Below are 18579 nucleotides of genomic sequence, written 5' to 3'. Positions count from 1 at the left end.
TAATTTGGCGTTGTCGTTGCCATAGTCGTTGTTGTTTCTTAAAGGGGAACTGAAGGCAAAAAAATAAGAATCTTTTTATTTTCAGTTTAGACCATGAAGAATAAGGTTTTCAACTTTTTTTTCTGGCATAAACGTCGTTTTTCCACCTTAAAAAAAATGGTTTTATTCCGATTTTGGGCCATCAGCATTGCGGCTCAGAATGGAGGAGTCAGCGGTCATTTTTTTGCAGCTTATGACGTATGATATGGGGAAGACATGCGAGAGAGCTCCATATAGAAGCAGTGTTTAGACTGATGTTTGTCGTGAATATCTTGAGTCCGCAAAGAAATAACAAAGCAACGAAGAAAATATCCCCAGCAGCACTTGTGTTTACCTTGTTTCTCTTGATTACGAAATCTCTGTTCCCCAGCAGGCTGCTGATTTAGTTTTCGAGCCCGCAATGTAGAGGCCGAAAAAGCGGGAAAAGCCCAACTTCGAACGTATTATTTTTCTCGCAAAAAACAGGAAACAATACTTATGCTAGGCTTTCCAAAAAAAAAAAATTATGGAAAAATTGTTGACAATCTAGGCGATTTTGTTCGCCGATTGCAGCGATTCTGATATCGGTAGCGAAAATCGCCAGCTCGGAATTTCGTCGCTAGGTAGTACGGGCACACCTGGCGATTTCCACTCTACTTTTCTTCACAGTAGTCGCTCCTCTTTTATCTGCCCACCACGCTTCCTGTTGTCCACCATTTTTCGTTTACGTTTCCGGTTATTAATCGACAACGTTTGCACATCAGTGACGTGTAAAATCGTAAGGTCTCACTGGTCGAATCCCTTAGCAATTCGCTGCAACGGGCGTAAAAAATCACAGGATAAGACCCTCTTGGCAAATTGCGGCGAATTTAATCGCCAATATCTGACATTTCATAGGCTGATCTCAGCGATCGGGAAAATAGCAATCGCAGCATTGGGCGATTTTCGCCGATTACAGCGATCGGCGTGCAAAATCGCTCAGTCTGTGTCTGGCTTAAGGTGGCTGGAACCAGTTTCACTACTTTTAAGAGATGTTCTTATTCGAGGGGTTCTAACTGCTATACTGCATCACGTAACAGCAATGTTAAGGTACAATGTGAAACACCAATTGTTAACAAAATGCGCCCTCTATTGTGACGTAATAGATTAGCATGGCAACATGAGAGCTATCCATAAACACTCTTTATTTTGCCTTTACTTGCTTATACCTCAAAAATTCTATCTTAGGTTTTTCTTTTAATTTTTTATTTTTGGCAGCAACCATGTTTTTTGAATTATTATTATCATTGTTATTATTATTATTATTATTATTATTATTAATATTATTATTATTTTTTTTTACAAGTTAACAAAAAAAGAGGTGAAGAAGCAAGAAGGCAAAAGAAAAGGACAGCGGCAAGCAAAAAGCAAAAAAAATTATACATCTTGTCCGCTTTTTCTATCTCAGGTTGCTTATTAGTATTCTACAATAAAAAATGGGGGTGACGAGTTCATTTTGGAGATATTAGCAAGTTAAGACGAAATATAGGGTGTTTTCGGAGAGCTCTCATGTTGCCATGGTAACCTATTACGTCACAATAATGGGCGCATTTTTGGTCAGCAATAATTGGTGTTTCATATGGCACCATAACATCGCTGTTACGTGGTACAGTGTAGTTGAGTAATTACCCTTCTAATAAGAAGGTCTCTTTAAAGTGATAAAGCTGGTTCCAACCACCTAATAGCATTGTTGCTATACGGTTATAAGACGGAAATAGATCATACTGCACGTGCGGGACTCATGTTGGTACACTACTTTGCTTTACGCTGCAAAAATAACAACGTGAAATACCCAAATTATGATTTTAGGTTTTACATACATACGTGCTTTATTTAAAATATACAATAGGTATAGTACAATAAAATTCAATATCTACTATAGTAATAAAAATACTGTTTTACAAGGTTGCCGAGTGGGAGCGTAACCCTCATTTTCATTAAAAGCGATTCATTTCTTTTTTAAAAGATCTAACTGATTCGACCGTACGTAAATTGTTGGGTAAGTTGTTCCATTGTGAGGCCGCACTGTAGCTAAAACTTTTTTTTGAGATAGTTGGTATTAGGTTTGAGCAAGTTAGATGCCAGGTTAAGCTTCATTTCTAAATTCCTGACATTGTATTTTGTGGCGCGAATTGAAAACAGGTCCCGTAGATAATCCGGAGCAACACCATTTAATGCTTTAAATATTTGGGTGGCTACGGTTTTTCCGTCGCTTAGCGAGATTGTCCTGATGGAGTGAATTAACAAGATGGTTGGCAATCACGTCATTACTATTCTTGTTGATAACCCTAGCCGCCTGTTATGCAATTTTTGCAGTTTATCGTCGTTGTTTTGACGACAACGTGAGCACCTAACAGTGAATCTCTCATTAGCTATCTTTGCTTTAAAAGTGGTCGTATCATCCAGTTAAAGGATACTTTGCCCACGTTGTACAACATGGACAAGACTGAATAATCGCCAACTACTTGAGATGTCTTGAATTGACCGTCGTTTTCGCTGCCGGTTTAGCGATCAAATCTTGTCCAATTGTCCAACTGCCCAACTGTATTTAACACGTATACACAATTTTCAAAGACGGCAAGACAGCATAAACTTAATCGCACCACTGTGCTACTTGGAAATATGTTATCTTAAACGTAATCAAATACAGAGAAAATTTCTTTTACAGTAAATGAAACTATTTTTAAGAAACAGCTTTGTAATTCAATCTTAACATTTCCTAAAACCCTCTGACGCAATGCAAGTTCTCGAAAAACGGGTTTCTATATTTAAAAAAAGCTGAGAGCATTAAGAGTTCACCAAGAGAGATCTAAAAGCATGATTATTTTTTCTACCACAAACTGAGTTAAAACCAAGTTGAATCTCTTGAGCGAAAACACAAGAAAGCATCGCAAGTACTGTTGAGTGGTTTTGAATAAATGCAATCATTTCAAACACTCCCCCACGTCACGGCCTTCTTATCTTTAAGCGCATTGAACAAGTGGCTCTGAAACAGGAGGGGTAAGCATGCCGACCCAATCGGGATTTCCGGAGGCTGATTTTCAAGGACATTCATCTTAAACTCAAACACTAATATTTAGACAAGTTCGATAGTGCGTCCGAAGTAGCATTTTTCACGTTGCTTTTCGCTTTTTTGGGCAGTTAAGCCCTCTGCCAAGATTTCCGTTCAACCTCCAATTTGTTCTATCCAGTCAGTAATCACTTCACAAGCCAAAAATTGTACCTTAAGCTGCCCGCCTGCTGTTACGTATAGTTGTGCGTAGAATTCAATGTGTCCTGGGCCCAGGTAGAGGAATGGCCCTTTACAAGCGGAGATGCTTCAGCAATAGACCATCATAGTTTTCACAGTATTGGACTCGAACTACAGTAGCTTGCAATGTGGGGGAATGTTTTCAAATGCAAATACTTTTAAATATATTCCCCCCGCATGAGCCTCTATTGCAAGCTAGTTCGAGTCCAAAACTGAGAATATGGTCTATTGATGTTGAAGCGCAGAGAGAACAAATCAGTACTGAATATGAAGAGGGCGTCGCATAGTTTGACTTCAAAGTTGAAGATAACGGAAGCTGCGGCTATATTTTGCTTGAATCTTTCCCTTGAAGCCTAATTGTGCTTTAACCATTACTGGCGATGTAATTTTCGTATAGTGGCGACGTATGTACACTTCAATCCATTGACACAAAATACTCAGCGGTTGGCTGGCTTGAAAGTACGGCAGTGTATTGTTAACATTAAAAAATAAGCGACAGTACTGTTGATAAAGTTTTGTACTTGGTGTACAGTTTCGACAGCAATGATACCAAATAATGGAAAGAAGACCCAGATAGACTGTTGCGAAACAATTCTAGAAAATTCTGTAATGATCGATTATATCCGGCGTATCCCATCGTTTTCAACATTGGGAAAGAACCGAGAAAAATTTTGCAGACGGCACCGAAGCGAATGATAAACGATAGCTTAATTGGTGATATCGAAAAAAAAAATCAGTCAGCCAGCCAAATATGTCTTTTTTGAGTGCCGAGACTCATTATCTGTAAATTGACTTGTGTTTGTTTATTTCTTTGCTTATCTATTATCTTGATTATCCAATTGTGAGATATTACCGTATCGTGTTCAAGTATGTGCGACTTTTAAACTTCAGCGAAGCTGCTTTTCTGTACCACTTGCAGAAAAGCAAAACGGAAAATGCAACGATTCAACCGTTAAGGGAAAAAGAGTACGACAAAAATATCATCGACGGTGACTCCAGATTTGATCGACCCCGGTTTTTGCCGCCAAAGCAAGAATCACGAGCTTATTCTTCGCGTCTGAACGGATTAAATTATTAAAGAGGCATTTTCTATTTTTGAGGTCACGCGATTTATAGGCCACAACGAGCATTGCTTTCACTCAAATTGCCGCAAAGCGAAGGTCCAAGCTTTTCCCTTTCTAAATTGGAATCTATGTTCCTTCCTCTGAGATAAGCTCGAAGCAAAGCACAAGCTCAAACGAATCAATTCAGTTCTCCGGTGAAAGGCGTCGATTTACCACCCTCGTGTACCAGACCTTAATTCTTGTAGTTCTTACCTGTAGCTATACAGACTTGTTTCTTGTAGCAAATCCTTCGTTCCGCCTTGATTGTCCCAAACTGAAGAGGCCAGAGTATATTCACACTCGAGCGATAGAGGGTCACAAGATCCCTAGATGCCAACTGAGTGACTATGTCTGGATTAAGAAATCAAATACGATATTTATTACTCCCGAAACAATCGACCCAACAGCGTGATGTCACTTTGACATTCAGCCCACGAGGCACCATCAAATTATTGAATGTGGGCAATTTGTGGACATATTTTTGTAATTATATTTCGAAGATGCTCACACGAAAACTTAACCTAATGAATTTCAGGCTTCCTGCGCGCACAAATCATTGGACATTCATGCAACAAGAATAAGCAAGACAGCTGTCAATCAAAGACAGTTGCATCAATCACAATCAGAGAGTGCCATACAGTAGGGTAAGTCGCTCAAAAGGGAGGGGCCTGGTGGCCTACAAAGTTTTCGAGTATATGACGTGAGTAAAGAAATTCGAATTTACCCCCTGAAGACGAACAAAGCTATCGTTTTTAAAGAACTGATAATTTAAGTAAGACTGACAAAGGAATAATTTCATCCTTGGAGATATAATTTCAGCGTTGGAACAAATCTCTTGCTCGTCAACACAAAAGAAGTGCTTTTACATTTATAAAGATGGGGAAAAATTAGAAAACGTTGGTTCGTCAGCTCGTCAAGATATTTTTGAGAACTAAAATTAGGGAATTTGGGGTTCCTGGAAATTAATCTAACACAGGCCAAAACCCTTGGTTTGCGTTCCCAAAAATCCCTTTATTTTTGTAAGGAAGTCCCCCGCCAATCTGCCTATCTTCGCCGGAGTATTCGCTTGAGTGTAGTGTCGCTTCTGTGCGAGTGAAGGCTATTTACAAGCGAGTTGAATTGCATCTCTCAGTTCTAATGGAAAAATATCCCGCCGGATTTTGTCGTAAAATACTCAACGTTTAGAATGCCTCACTATAAAGTGAGAGCCGGTTCTGGTTATTAAACACGGAGCAAAAGCAATGGAAGAGGTTAGAAATGGCCGCCGGAGGAAATATTAAAGAGCATTTTCATGCTGTGAGGGCGAGCCTTTTTGAGAAGGATAAAGCTTTGCGCAGTGAGGCCTTGATGAAAAGGGTGGAGAAATCTGATAGCACTAGATTTGGAATACACACTAACTATCCGAACTTGGACGGTAAATGCTAAGCAATCGCGTGGCCGAACAGGAAAACCCAACGACCTAAAATGGTTTCCACACTAGTACTGCTTTAAAAGCTCGTTTAGTCAGTCTGTAGCTGCCCTACAAAATATTTTATCTGTTTGGATGTTCTGGGGGAACATCAGCTCTGGAGAAATTTCTAGGTGGCTTTTTTGCCTCGTCCGAAAGTTCTGGCAAATCGTGACGGGTTTGATCAAAATCTTAGCAATATGTAGTCCCGTTCTTTTCCCCCTAAAATTTTACTGGGGAACGCTTCCTTAAAATATGATTTTCAAACAAATGGCGAAAATGATAGAAGTTACAAATCTTCAAACTTTATGCTATTTCTAGTATCACAGTTGACTATTACTCAGCTCAGTAAAATTCTAGCGTTCTTTCAATCTGGATTCGGAATTTTTACGCATTCTTCAGAATCTTTGATCGAATTACGAGAAGAATTCAGTGCAGAGATCGTCCCGCATACACAGTGAGTGTTATTAACATGGGCGCGGACGTGCTACAGGACATGTAAAGAATGGCAAGTAGCTGTGTGCCATAGGGATTATCATTTAAGATTGTTATTTAATTCAATTTACTCAGCCGTATGAGCCAAATGATTTCTTAAGTATGAAAGAGAGCACGGTAAATCCAATAAAGGAAACATCTCTGTTCGCAAACAGCTTGTCTTTGAGAAGCCAACATATCAAAGGGTATTTCAAGTTCGCAATGTTTGCGTGCCTGGAGCAGTCAGACGCCTCAGAGATATTTTTTTTTTTGCGGTTCCAAGTCAACTAAGCACAGCACCTTCTGCCATCGAATGTGATCTTAGCTTGACCGCCTGCCATGATCTTCACTGTAAACATCTTTCCAGACCATTCAAGGAAACTACGGACACAAACAACTTTTTATTTCCATGCATGATAGTTCAGAAACAATATTTGTCACGAACTCGAACTAGAAATTATCATCCCATTTGATAAGACTGGAGAATTCAATTTGATATAATATCATTTGTATCAACCATGCAGTTTATTGCGCTCTCCTCCCTAAAAAGAACTTTGTCCCCGCCACTGTACCCCCTCTGCCGGATAACAGAAACACTTGAGACTTACTCTATTAAAACTTTGCCGCTTCCTGCTCTAGTATGACCGCAAATTGTCAGCCGGTGGCGCTACTTTTCCAGAGTGCTTTGTTTGTCTCTGGCTGTGTACTTAACTCTAATCCTTTGGAATGCCACTGTTTATCAGCAAGAGATAGCCTTTTATTGAAGCAACGATTGATACACAGTTGGCTAAGGTTAAAAAAATTCCAGGCATGACGTCAATTTACTTATATGGAACTCCTTGCTCTTCGTATTGACAGATAGGGAAGAAATCGACTCTCGTCGTGTTTCGTTTTGTTTTGTTTTGTTTCTTTGCGAACAAGAGTTTTAATTTCCCTTTTTCGTCACTGAAATTCGGCTTCAGTCACACATCAACAACAACCTCGTTCCCAGGGTTTTTCACCACTGAGAGTAGGACGGACAAAGGGACGGTGAAAAGCCCTGGGAACGAGATCTTCAACCTCTAACATTGCCTTTCTACTGTTCTGATTAGCTGACTAAATCTCGGTTATTAGGTCCTCGCGAATTGCTTCCAGGCTGAAAAATTTGTGACGGGAAGCGCAATTTCTAAGTATCCAAGCGTGAATAAATTTTAAAAATTCAGTTCGTTCGAGCCAATTAATCTCCAACATGCGCTTATAGAAAATTTGTCAATTAGAAAAGTGGCTCTCAATGGATTTCAACTCCAGAAGGGTGAGATCAAGTCTTTAAACTTTTTAAAGTTTTGTTCTCCATTTGTTCGTTTATTTAACACATAAAAGATAGTTTAGTACATGAAACTGTTTAAAATATCATACAAAAATTTGGTTTTATCAACGGAGTTGATAATGTAAATTGGCCACCGTACAGAGATTTTAAAAGCTGACGTTTCGAGCGTTAGCCCTTCGTTAGCCCTACGCCTACACGTAACCCATAATCCCTCGATTCGCTCTGACGAAGGGCTAACGCTCGAAACGTCAGCTTTTAGAATCTCTGTACGGTGGCCAATTTACATTATCAACTCCGTTGATAAAACCAAATTTTTGTATACTACTTCCCCACCGACGCAGCACCACAGTTTCTTTAGAAACTACCCCTTCATTCATTTGTTTAAAATATCGTCTGACCTTAAACTCAAATGATTACTTTGACAAATACAGCGCCATTAGAGAGATTTTACGCATATATAGCGTTTACGTGAAACGTGAAACGTGAAACGATGAGCTGCTGCTTGTCATAAAAGCATGAAAAATATGTTATTCTAATTCGTCTCTCTCTTTTGATAAGTTACTTGATATACCTGCTGCTGACACGCAAGAAATGAGCTCGTATCAAACGAGTTTTTTCCATTTTTGGCTTAACGCAAATTGTAGTCCAATGTTTGCCGTTGACCGTAAAGATGATGCGTCAGAAGCGGAGATAACCATGTGAGATTTGCTGGAAGCGCGGGGGACTTCCTGCTTTTCATTGGCGATAAAGTTGCACAGTATTTTAGTAACTTTCTTTCGAATCCCAATACGAAACGCGCTCTTCCAATAATTGTGCACTACTTCTTCGCCGAAGGTCTAAATACTTGGATACTCTCACCCAAACCATATTTACACTATAGTGAATGATGGAAAGTCTTAACTACCCTATATAAGCAAGTGCACAATACCAATCATTCCTATTGAAGAACTACTTTGAGTTGAAAAAGAACCGGAAAACGAAGACATAATTCACAAAGTGAAAGGCTTGCGGTCCTTGCGTTTTTGAAATCATTCAAGTCATGCAATCTTTTCTTTTTCGATGTAAACGTTAAAAATTTAATGACGTTTTTTTTGCAAACAAAATGAAATCCATGCTCAACTAAACTTTAAATAGTATCTAAGTTTTTGGAAATTCAATAATGTTTCCACTAAGACCACGGAATAGAATCCAAGGCTATACAAACTTTAAGTCGAAGAATCTCTTTGTCAAATTTTAGAAGACATTTTGATTGCACTGGGTTGGCGAAATTGACTTTATATCAACTTCTTCTACACAGCAAAACTCTGTAATCTTATAAAGAAAGATAAGAAATGAAAAAAATTGTTCTGAGGACATTGAAACATTGTCAAAACGGCGTTCACGGTGATCATTCCACCAACCACCCGAAGATGACTCAGCCTGCATTGGTTTAGTACTCAATGGCTTTGAGCGCGTTAAAAAATAAACGTGATCAAACCCTTGCAGTTGGGTATATTTTTTTTGCTGGTCAAAACTTTAAGTGGGATAGCTCTTCAACATATATCATTGCGTGCTTGAAATAAACCGATTTGAATCCAAGAGGAAGATGTCAAATGACTGCCAAAAAGAACAATGCTTGGTAACTCAGGGCAACCTCTTTCCCAGGGTCCCTCGTCTTCCTTTAGGGAAGGAAAGGTTGCCGCTAGTAGGGGTGTGCCGAAAACTTACAAAAACTTGCGTGTTTTTTAAAGGATGTTTGCGAGCCATTGTTTTCTTCTAGTAATCTCGCATAACAGCAAAGCCTCAGACCGTGAATAAGTCCGAAGTAAACAATTAAAGTTTGGTCATTATGTTTGAGGTCTCAAGGATTTAAAGGACGAGTTTCAGAATTGAACAGTACAGTTTCAAGTAGTAAATGAAAACATCTCGATTCAGTCGATTGTCGATAGCTTGTCTTGATCAGACAGTCACACGAGAGTGTATTATCTGTAATGGTTTTGACTTTGCTGAGCGAATAAGCCTGTGATTCAATGCAACAGAAAAACTGCTAACCTGGGGTTTCTTGCCGCAGATGGCCTGGTGATCCTCCAGGAACGGTCAATCGACAACTGCAACTGGAGAACTAGAGGAGTCGAAGTTGTCCTATGGAATTAATATAAAATCCGGAAAAGTACTCAGGGGGCTCTTAGTATTTGCATCCCAATGGCCATTGACCTCAGAATACCTTATAAACATCTAATTGAGATCTTATCGACGGGAGACACCAATTTATAAGCACATACCAACCTTTCTCATCAACAAATTCACATCATGAATTTTAATATGATTTATGACTTGTCATGTCACAACTTATCTTGATTAATTTAAACTGTCGAACGGTCACGTTGCTAAGGCCCGGCTACTGTCATGGAAATTCTGCCCTATTTTTAATAAGCTAAAACCACGCAACTACTTTGGCAAGGCTCTCTTCCTCAGGATGAATAAAAAGCGTGTGCTTTTTCATGATAAATGTATTTTTCGCTATTCCTTTCCTTTCAACGTACATCACGTCGATGAAAAAAATGATTATTTGTCCAGGAAAACACAAATGATAGCTAGATTAGATAATGTGCATTTAAATAGAGTGGTAGTGAAGCAATTCTCTAAATAACATACTTTAAAGCTATCTTTTGCAAGAAGGCAATATCTATTCGATTCGATAAAATTCTCGTAAACTACTGAAAACTCCCAGACGAACAAAGGTGAAAGAGGTAAACAACTAATCTCTTAACCAATACTCTTGTAATAGACATGAAAAACAAACGACTATTGTCACTAAAAATCGTTGTAATTGAAAGTGGAGACAAAAATAGATGATCATTACCGAAAGCGTTAATTGGCCTTCGCGGTCAATCATAGGAGTAATTTGCCGCCATTGAACTCTGCTTCCGATATCTTTGACTTATTGTTAACAACATCAAGTTGATAAAAAAAACACCTCATTATTTCGCTAGACTACTTGCCACAAGTTCATTTCGTGTGCCCGGAGACAAAACAATTTAATTATTTTGATATATGAATGTTGGCGTTTTTTTCCTTCTTGAACCACAATTAATCATTAGTGCCAGGAAATGAAATTCGAAAAACCACACCTTCCAAGATGAAAGAATCCTTCGGCCACGAAAACGTAATTTGAAGTTCGTGTCATTGAAATCACGAAGCTATTATTCCATCATACAATATCCGCGAATTATATTATTTTTAATTGTCTTGAAGTCCTAAATGAGAGGGTAAATTTTTGCTCCTCGCCGACTTTTTTCAAATAGAGCAGCTTGTAATCTTACGCAAAGATGACAACGACGCTCAGATGTCGGGGACAGCACATGCAAATTGAACACTCCAAGTTGAAAGACTTTTTTAGAACAATAAGAGCTGTTGTTATTCAATGATATGGAAATAAAGGGCCATGTATTCCATGACTTGGTTCAATTTTCGTGCGGAGACACAAAAATGAACATTGTGTGTCTGTAAATTAAGGCTGGGAAAACTTACGTCCTCCACATTTCACGTGGTTTTACAACAGTGGACGGCAAAGATATATAACAAAATATGAAAAAACGCACGCGCAGGGCGTACTCAAGCTTTGGTTTTGCGCAACGCCACGAAAACTTAAACAACTGAAAAAGAATCGTGCTGCATGCTCAGGCGGCTTTCATGTTAATGCAGTTCTCTCCCATCTTCTGCCCAACAACAACGCGAAATAACCTAATTTTGAAGCCAATGTCAGAGAATCGTTCATTCTCTCTATTCGCTACAACGATATTCCTGCCAACCAGTTGCAGCGTAGTTCGCCGACATCGTAAAACTCAAACAGGATGGAACAATCGTACAGTAGTCTCGATAGTGCAAATGTTTATTTTCAAGAAAACCTTTCGTTCGCGTTAACGATTCGGTAGCGAAGGAAGGCTGCTAGTCAGCACTGCTACTCGTTGTTTCTGCAATGAACCGCAAAGCCCTTGCAGTTCATTGCAGAAAAGAGCAGAGCAGTCTATTTAAAAGTTGTTCTATAGAGCATATAGGTGGGCATGGACAGAGACGAGGGGTCATGTTGCAGGCTGCGACAAAAATCTTGTGTAGTGCACACTGAGGCGATGTGTAGCAGGGAAGTGTAGCGGCGACATGTAGGAGGGACAAAATCACAACATGTGCACAAACATGAAAATGTCGCGGGTATATGTCCCAGGGATATGTTGCAGCAACATGTCCCCTGAGTCGTGTGAACTGCTACTTTTATAATTGCGCAACATCAATTTTGGGGTGATTTTGTCCCCTCGGCGTGTCCGATGAAACTTAATGGAAAACGTCGCGGGGACAAAATCACCCCAAAAAGTATCAGTTCACATGAGGGGACATTTCGCTGCAACATATCCCTGGGACATATACCCGCAACATTTTCATGCGTTTGCAAATGTTGTGATTCTGTCCCTGCTACGTGACTTGTCCCCGCCACACGACCCTAATGCATGTCGCCTCAGTTTGCACTGCACACCTTTTTGCCGCTGCAGCGTGTCCCTGCAACATGACTCCTCCTGTCTGCCCACCATAAAATAAAACTTTCAAACACGTCAAAATGGCACGCCTCCAAAAAAAAGGAATTAAATCACTATTTTGCTCTACATTCTCCCACGAATTTATAATTTTGCACCCCACCGTCAACTTTTCTTCTCTTACAGATCCAGTTAGTGAAAAAATGAAGAAAGGCAGATCATTGTCCTGGCGAAACAATGGTATTCCCACTTTTTTTTCGACTCATTTGTCCAATTTGCGAATGATAACGCGATCAAACTTGCTATGATTTCTTTAGCCTGTTTTCACGTTTAAGTTTCATCTTTTAACACGTTTACTTTACCTTTGATGCGCTCTAGATGATGTCGTGATATCTGCGACAAAAGTTGCACGAGAGGTGTTCAGGCTGGTTTTCACGAAGAATAAGCACAAGCTAACACACGCATGCGCATTAGCTTGCTGTCAATTAATGTCTTTGTGCTAAGAATAGACACAAATGATTAAAAAACGCTTTCCGTGTGTTCTTGCGTCCTCAGTTGTAACAAAGTTTATTTAACTATGATTAGAACAAGCCTCTACATTTCACAACGATAGAAAAATCTCATTGATGCTCTTGCCAGATTCGTTGAGGAAAGTAGAATCGACTCTGAGTTATACTTCTCACAACGATTGCGACAAAAAAACTGTGTTGCAACACAAATGCGAGAGACGTTGCCTCGCCTAACCTTAGCTATTTACCGTTATACGAAAGAACATTCTCTCACACTTACTGCAGGAACAAGTTTGATTTCAAACTGAGAAAAATAGTTGACGAAGTAGAACACCCCGATTGAGTGATTTTGAGCATGATCCTTTAATCCTTTAATCTTCGTAAGGGTGTCAATCTCGTTTATGTAAACGTTAAAAGCAAATTAGTTAAACCTAAAAATATTTAGGCAAGGGGCTGACATTTACCTTTTTCTCGTGCGTGCTTGAGGGTTGTCGACAAAAATATCGATTTGTTCGAACAAGATGGCGATGTGGCCCAGCGGTTAGAGCGCTCAATTTGCACGCAGGTGCCTGCCTCATTTGCTTTGCTGTCTTCGTTGGTTGACATCGTTGGTTAGTTAGTGCTATATTAGGGAACTTAAGAAACGACAACGGGGACGGCAACGAGAACATCACAAATTGCATCTTTAGTTGGCAAGAGCAATAGCCCTGGATTTTTCAGGTGTTTCATATGAGACAGCAGAGACAGTAGAGAATTCCTTAACTCGACGAGAAAGAAAAAAAATCTGCGGAAATCGTATTAAGTATTTATTGAGTGTGCGCAAGCCGTTGCTTGGTGACAGTTTCAAACCGAGGCCAAATCTCGATCGCACTCCTGGACGTCATATTGATTTTCGTACTGAAACTCAATTTTGACCTCCCCCTTGTCAAAAATATGATGCGCGCGCTGCCTAAACCGGTTTGACCAGAGTGACTAGTCCAGACATTTGGGCAACTGTGAATTAAATGACTTGACAGAGACGGTGCGAGAATCACTTCTATCTTTCTTATACAGCCCGCACTTCAAATACATATTTCTTTCAAAAAAAAAAAAGTGCCAGAAATAACATCTGGTTTTCGAAAGCAAATTGTCCTTTCAAGGGTCAATGGAAGGCCATTAATAACGCTAAAGAGAATATTTGTGAAGTTGAGGTTTTAAACCTTTGCAAAAACCGTGGACGATAAGTCTTGCAAAGCGTTGGATCAGAGAAGACCGTGATCAGTCAGAATATTTGTGTTAATGGTTAGTCCTACTGACAAGCCTGCCGGATGAAACCAATGAGTTCCTCCCAGGGGGATCCTTGTTCCCAGCTTTTTGATCCCTAAATTTGTTTATGTTCCTTTGTTCCCTAGTTCAAATTAGCCATGTTCTCCAAAACCCCTGGGAGGGACTCACCAATAGAGCGTTTTCGAATTCTCACGGCTGGACTGGAGGGTAATGCGGGCAAATCTTTTCACACACAAATTAATTTGCCCGCATTAGCCTCCATTTCATGCTAGATCCAGTCCAGCCGTGAGAATTCGAAAAGTGGTCTATTCGGAGAGTGACCAATTTCATTCTCAACTTTCTCAAATCCCATAATACACCTTGTTTAACCCCCAAATTTTACTTTGGCATTGTTTTCAATTTCTCTTGGGACATCGGCATGTCCCTTTTTCACGACACACGGTTAATTTTTTGGACGTTTCACGCCACACGCTTAACCCCATTGGGACCCTCGTTATAGAGTCACGTAAACAGCAGTATGATTGGTTGACGTGTGTACCACTTTTTCGGCTAGTAGGTTTCTTCTAACTTTACCTTTCTCTGTGCGTCAAATAATCAACATAGAGAACACGTTGGCTCTTCATTGGGGAATCTTAACAGCGACGAAGTCAGGCAGCTAAAATGAGAGGATTTCACTTGTCCTTGCTTTGACACTGCTAAAGTTTGAAACTTTTTTTTTTCGTTTTCAACAAACAATTCCTTCTTTTTCTGCATTTGTTTTTCTTTAGTCTACGCCAGAAACACATTACCTTGAAGCGTGCAAATTGCGACTCTTTTCTTTGGAACAAAGCTGGGATTGATTTTAGAACACCAATTTCATGCCCAAATATGGACAAAAATCAGATCGATACTGCACGCGCCAAATAAGGAAATTTTTAAACTAAAAACTCACTCCTGCTCTGAACAAGGGTTAAACGCTTCGAGGTCATGAGTTTCTGCCCACGCTTAATACAATCAGAGCAGTGGTGATGGAAATTTAGGGGTCGAAATTTAGAGTTGAGCGCTCGAGACACGGCCGGTCACAAACACATATCAGAAGCTCTTTTCACATAGGTAGGCTGGACGATCCGCAAATTGTTCTGTACAATTACATTAGATTCTATTAATCACACTATATTACCTCATGTTGACTCGACATAACCATACATTCTTATGTTTTAATAAAAATGTCTAATTTAGGAGCTGAGGCTGAACGGTTTTATATACTTTTGTGATGTGAGGCTGAAAATGTTCTTAAATTTACATTAGACTTTGTTTTCACCTGATGACATTGATGGTGTTGAAGTTATTTTGGAACCATTACAACTGCTCATTATTACAAGGTCTTACAAACTGAGATGTGCACCATGGAATAGGAAAACCATTGTTATGTCATACAAAATATGCCCTTAAGTACTTGACTTCATTTGCATTTATTTACCTTCATTTTATGCTTTCATTTAAGAGACAGTTAAAATATGAATGAGCAAAATAAAACCTTTCTTAATTAATCGACTTTCAGCCTGAGGAATGTTCTTAATTCGTTCTTAAAATTTCGGCAAATCTCAGCCTCAACGTTCTTATAAAAAAGGTTCTTATAAAAAAAAAAAAAAAACGGTGTATTAAAAGGCTTGATATCATACGAGTTGACAGGGCTAAATTTAGTTTAAGCAAAGACGACGGCTACGTCAACGCCAACTCTAACGCCACAAACCAAGAATGTTATTGGTTAAAAAAAAGAAAAAAATTGTGCTGCACGTGGGGCATGCATTTCTATGCAAAACAACAACGTGACATCACCAAATTTTAGGTCGTGTTCTATTAGGATCAACCGTTTCAACCACAACCGGTTTAGGTTGAAGCGGTTGAGGTTTCCCAATAGAACACTTTTCCAACCGTTTTCGGTTGAAACGCGGTAACTCCTGGGAATAGTCATTACCAGAATTCCCTGCGTTGACAAGTTGAGGGTGAGCAACACCGTGACGGCAGGAGCCCGCGGCCGACTTTAAAAAATGGTCCGTGTAAACGACAGCGGTCGCTGCCAATGCTTTTTCAACCGTTTCAACCTAGTTTGATGCCGGTTGAAAAAGTTGATCAAACAAACCAACCGAAAACGGTCTTTTCCGAATAGAACACGAAAAAACCCAACCAACCCAACCAACTAAAAACGGTTGATCCCAATAGAGCACGACCTTAGGCGTTGACAACAACGTGAGAATAGAACAATAAACCATTCATTTTCCATCTTTATTTTAACACTGTTCGTACCCATCCAGTTACAGGATAGTTCGCCCTAATTGAACACTGACGTGAACAAGCCGAAATAATCGCCAAATGATCTGTACTTTCGAGAGCGCTAATTTAAGATCTACGACGCGACGGCAACGAAAACGTCGCAAATTTTGCATATTTGCACGCTCTGCACGTGCATTTTTAGTTTTTGTACATTTCTTTCACGTTTTCGGCAAATCTGCGACGTGAAATGACCAATTCTCAAGTTTTACGGAGAACGTGAACAAAAGGCAGCGAATTTGAATTTTCTGTCGTATATTCAATACCGCACCTGTTAATTCAGTTCCTGGAAAGTTACACTAGTTTTTAGAAGTTAGACAAGCCGACATTATGACGAAAAAGATTAATAAACCTGAACTTGCAATTTTACAAGACGTTTTCGTTACTTTCGCGTTGCAGATCTTAAACTCCCTAATTTTATCTATTAACGCGTTTGATATACAGTATACCAAATTTCGTGATATACTCACCAACCGACGAAGCACCAGTTTGTTCCGAAACGAAAGCCCTCAGCATAACACAATATGAATTGTCGTGCATTCGTGAAAATTACACTACATTAACAAGTAAACCACCCAAATCCACTTAAGAAGTACGTCAAACACTCAAGAGGCTAGGGTTTCTGTAGGGTGCTCCCCTAACAACTCGTGCCGATATTTCTTGTACTCTTTAAATTTACTTTGCACATGAAGACGTTGCGTGGTTCAGTGGTTCGGGACGCGTGCGTGCTGGTTTAAATCGCGCCCTGGTCATGAAATGAAGTCTTTTCCGTAGCCTCTCCGCATTTATTCAGCTAGGGTTATTAATTAATCATGCCCTGTTAAGTTTGTTTATTTCCTTTTTATTATCAATGTGTGGTGCCTGTGAAGCATAGTTTGATAGCTACGTGCATTTTAACTATGAGCAAAAACGCCATGTAATGTAATGTAATGTAAATCTTTATTTAGACACGGAGAATCATCAGTCATTTGGGAAGCAAAGATTCGTAACAAACGCTATTCAGTCGCACTACAACATCAAGCAGTCTGATAGGGTTGATTGATTAGGGCCTTAACTCAAGTTTTTGTCAAAGATGCTTTGTCACGAAATTCGCGCGTAACAGCAAAAGCCCACTGTCTCCAAAAATTCTCGTTTTTGAACTCCTTATCGACTTACAGAACAGCTCCGGAAACACGTTTTTAAAATAACATTTAAGTGCCGATATGCTCCAATCCCTCTAACGCAAAATTAGCATTCTAACATTAAAAACAAGTTGTCTTTAATTTTTGTTTTTAATCGGTGTTTCCCACGCTGCGGTTTGTTCTGCGGTTATGTTACAAATAAACAATAACAAAAGGAAGAACGTCGATAAAAATCTTAATATTTTAAATTCCCGCCCAACAATTGTTCTCGTCTAGTGGCTAACGTTCAGTTTGCATTTTTCTATAAATTTAGCATAGTCATCGAACATTTCATTTTTACCCCCCAGTATAGACTAATTACCCATAAATTCATTTGATTTCTCAAAACATCTGACAAGGTTATATTTACAGAGCAGCTTGAAAAGCAAGCCGCTTACATGATTAAGTGGAATTCTATACACAATAAAATTCAGTTGAGAGTGTTCTTGACATTGCAATAAGTGTTTTCGACCTCCGTAAGTTAACGATGCTTTAAATGAAGCAAAACTAATTACTGCCAATCTATATTTGTCTTTTGCTTTGCGTATAGCTTAAAGATTCCTTTTTAATGTTTAATTTTTCAATTTTTGTTTCATCTTAGTTTTTTTCCCTTCAATACAAAAAAGTAATTATATAAACGCACCTAAATTTAATTCCTGGAGGTATGTAAACACCGAAGTCTTTTCAAAGGAGAAAAGCATTTAAATAAACGTAATGGTCTTAGGAGGGGAGCAGAAACACTTGATATTTACAAAGTGTGGCCGAGGTCAACTAAGACACAACAAAAGGAGCAACAAAGAAGCATTCATTCGATAATCTGAGAGGGGACTTAAACTTGAACGAAAGTGACACTTTAAGTTGAAACCGAAAACTACACCCTCAATTCGCTTTTTTAAAGACTACATTCAACCTTGCGCTCAACATTGTCTTCAATCTGCTTATCTGTATCTATTAAATTCTCAACCTCGGATAATGCATTTCTCGTGCTCTGATTGGTTCACTCAATCTCGGTTATCAGCTCATATACCTTAGTTTGACCTTATATGGTAAATGTTTGCGCTTTGCGTTGCTAAACTAAAAATTTGTTCTCGCGGGAAAGCGAAATTTCTCTCGGTATAAAGCAAAAAAAAAAAACGTTTTTGTGGAGAGTTTGGATCAATTCCGAAGCTTAGATGTACGTGAAAAGGCCTAA

The 18579-nt window shown here is 39.2% G+C and overlaps 1 protein-coding gene across 1 annotated transcript in view; it reads right to left on the bottom strand.

Annotated features, from left to right (window-relative positions):
- Positions 1–18579, bottom strand: part of LOC138024879 (tyrosine-protein kinase transmembrane receptor Ror-like) — a 73758-nt gene that overhangs the window by 40121 nt on the left and 15058 nt on the right. The window contains exons 2-3 of the mRNA XM_068872071.1: positions 9669–9758; positions 4624–4761 (exon numbers count right to left, since the gene is read on the bottom strand). The gene's annotated coding sequence lies outside the window, so the exon portion shown is untranslated. The remainder of the gene's footprint in view (positions 1–4623; positions 4762–9668; positions 9759–18579) is intronic.

This window comes from Montipora capricornis, chromosome 11 (assembly GCF_036669925.1).
Source record: "Montipora capricornis isolate CH-2021 chromosome 11, ASM3666992v2, whole genome shotgun sequence".
In the NCBI taxonomy this organism is placed as follows: Eukaryota; Metazoa; Cnidaria; class Anthozoa; order Scleractinia; family Acroporidae; genus Montipora; species Montipora capricornis.
The sequence above is the reverse complement of the archived record's forward strand: the minus strand, read 5'-3'. Positions and strand labels throughout refer to the sequence as shown.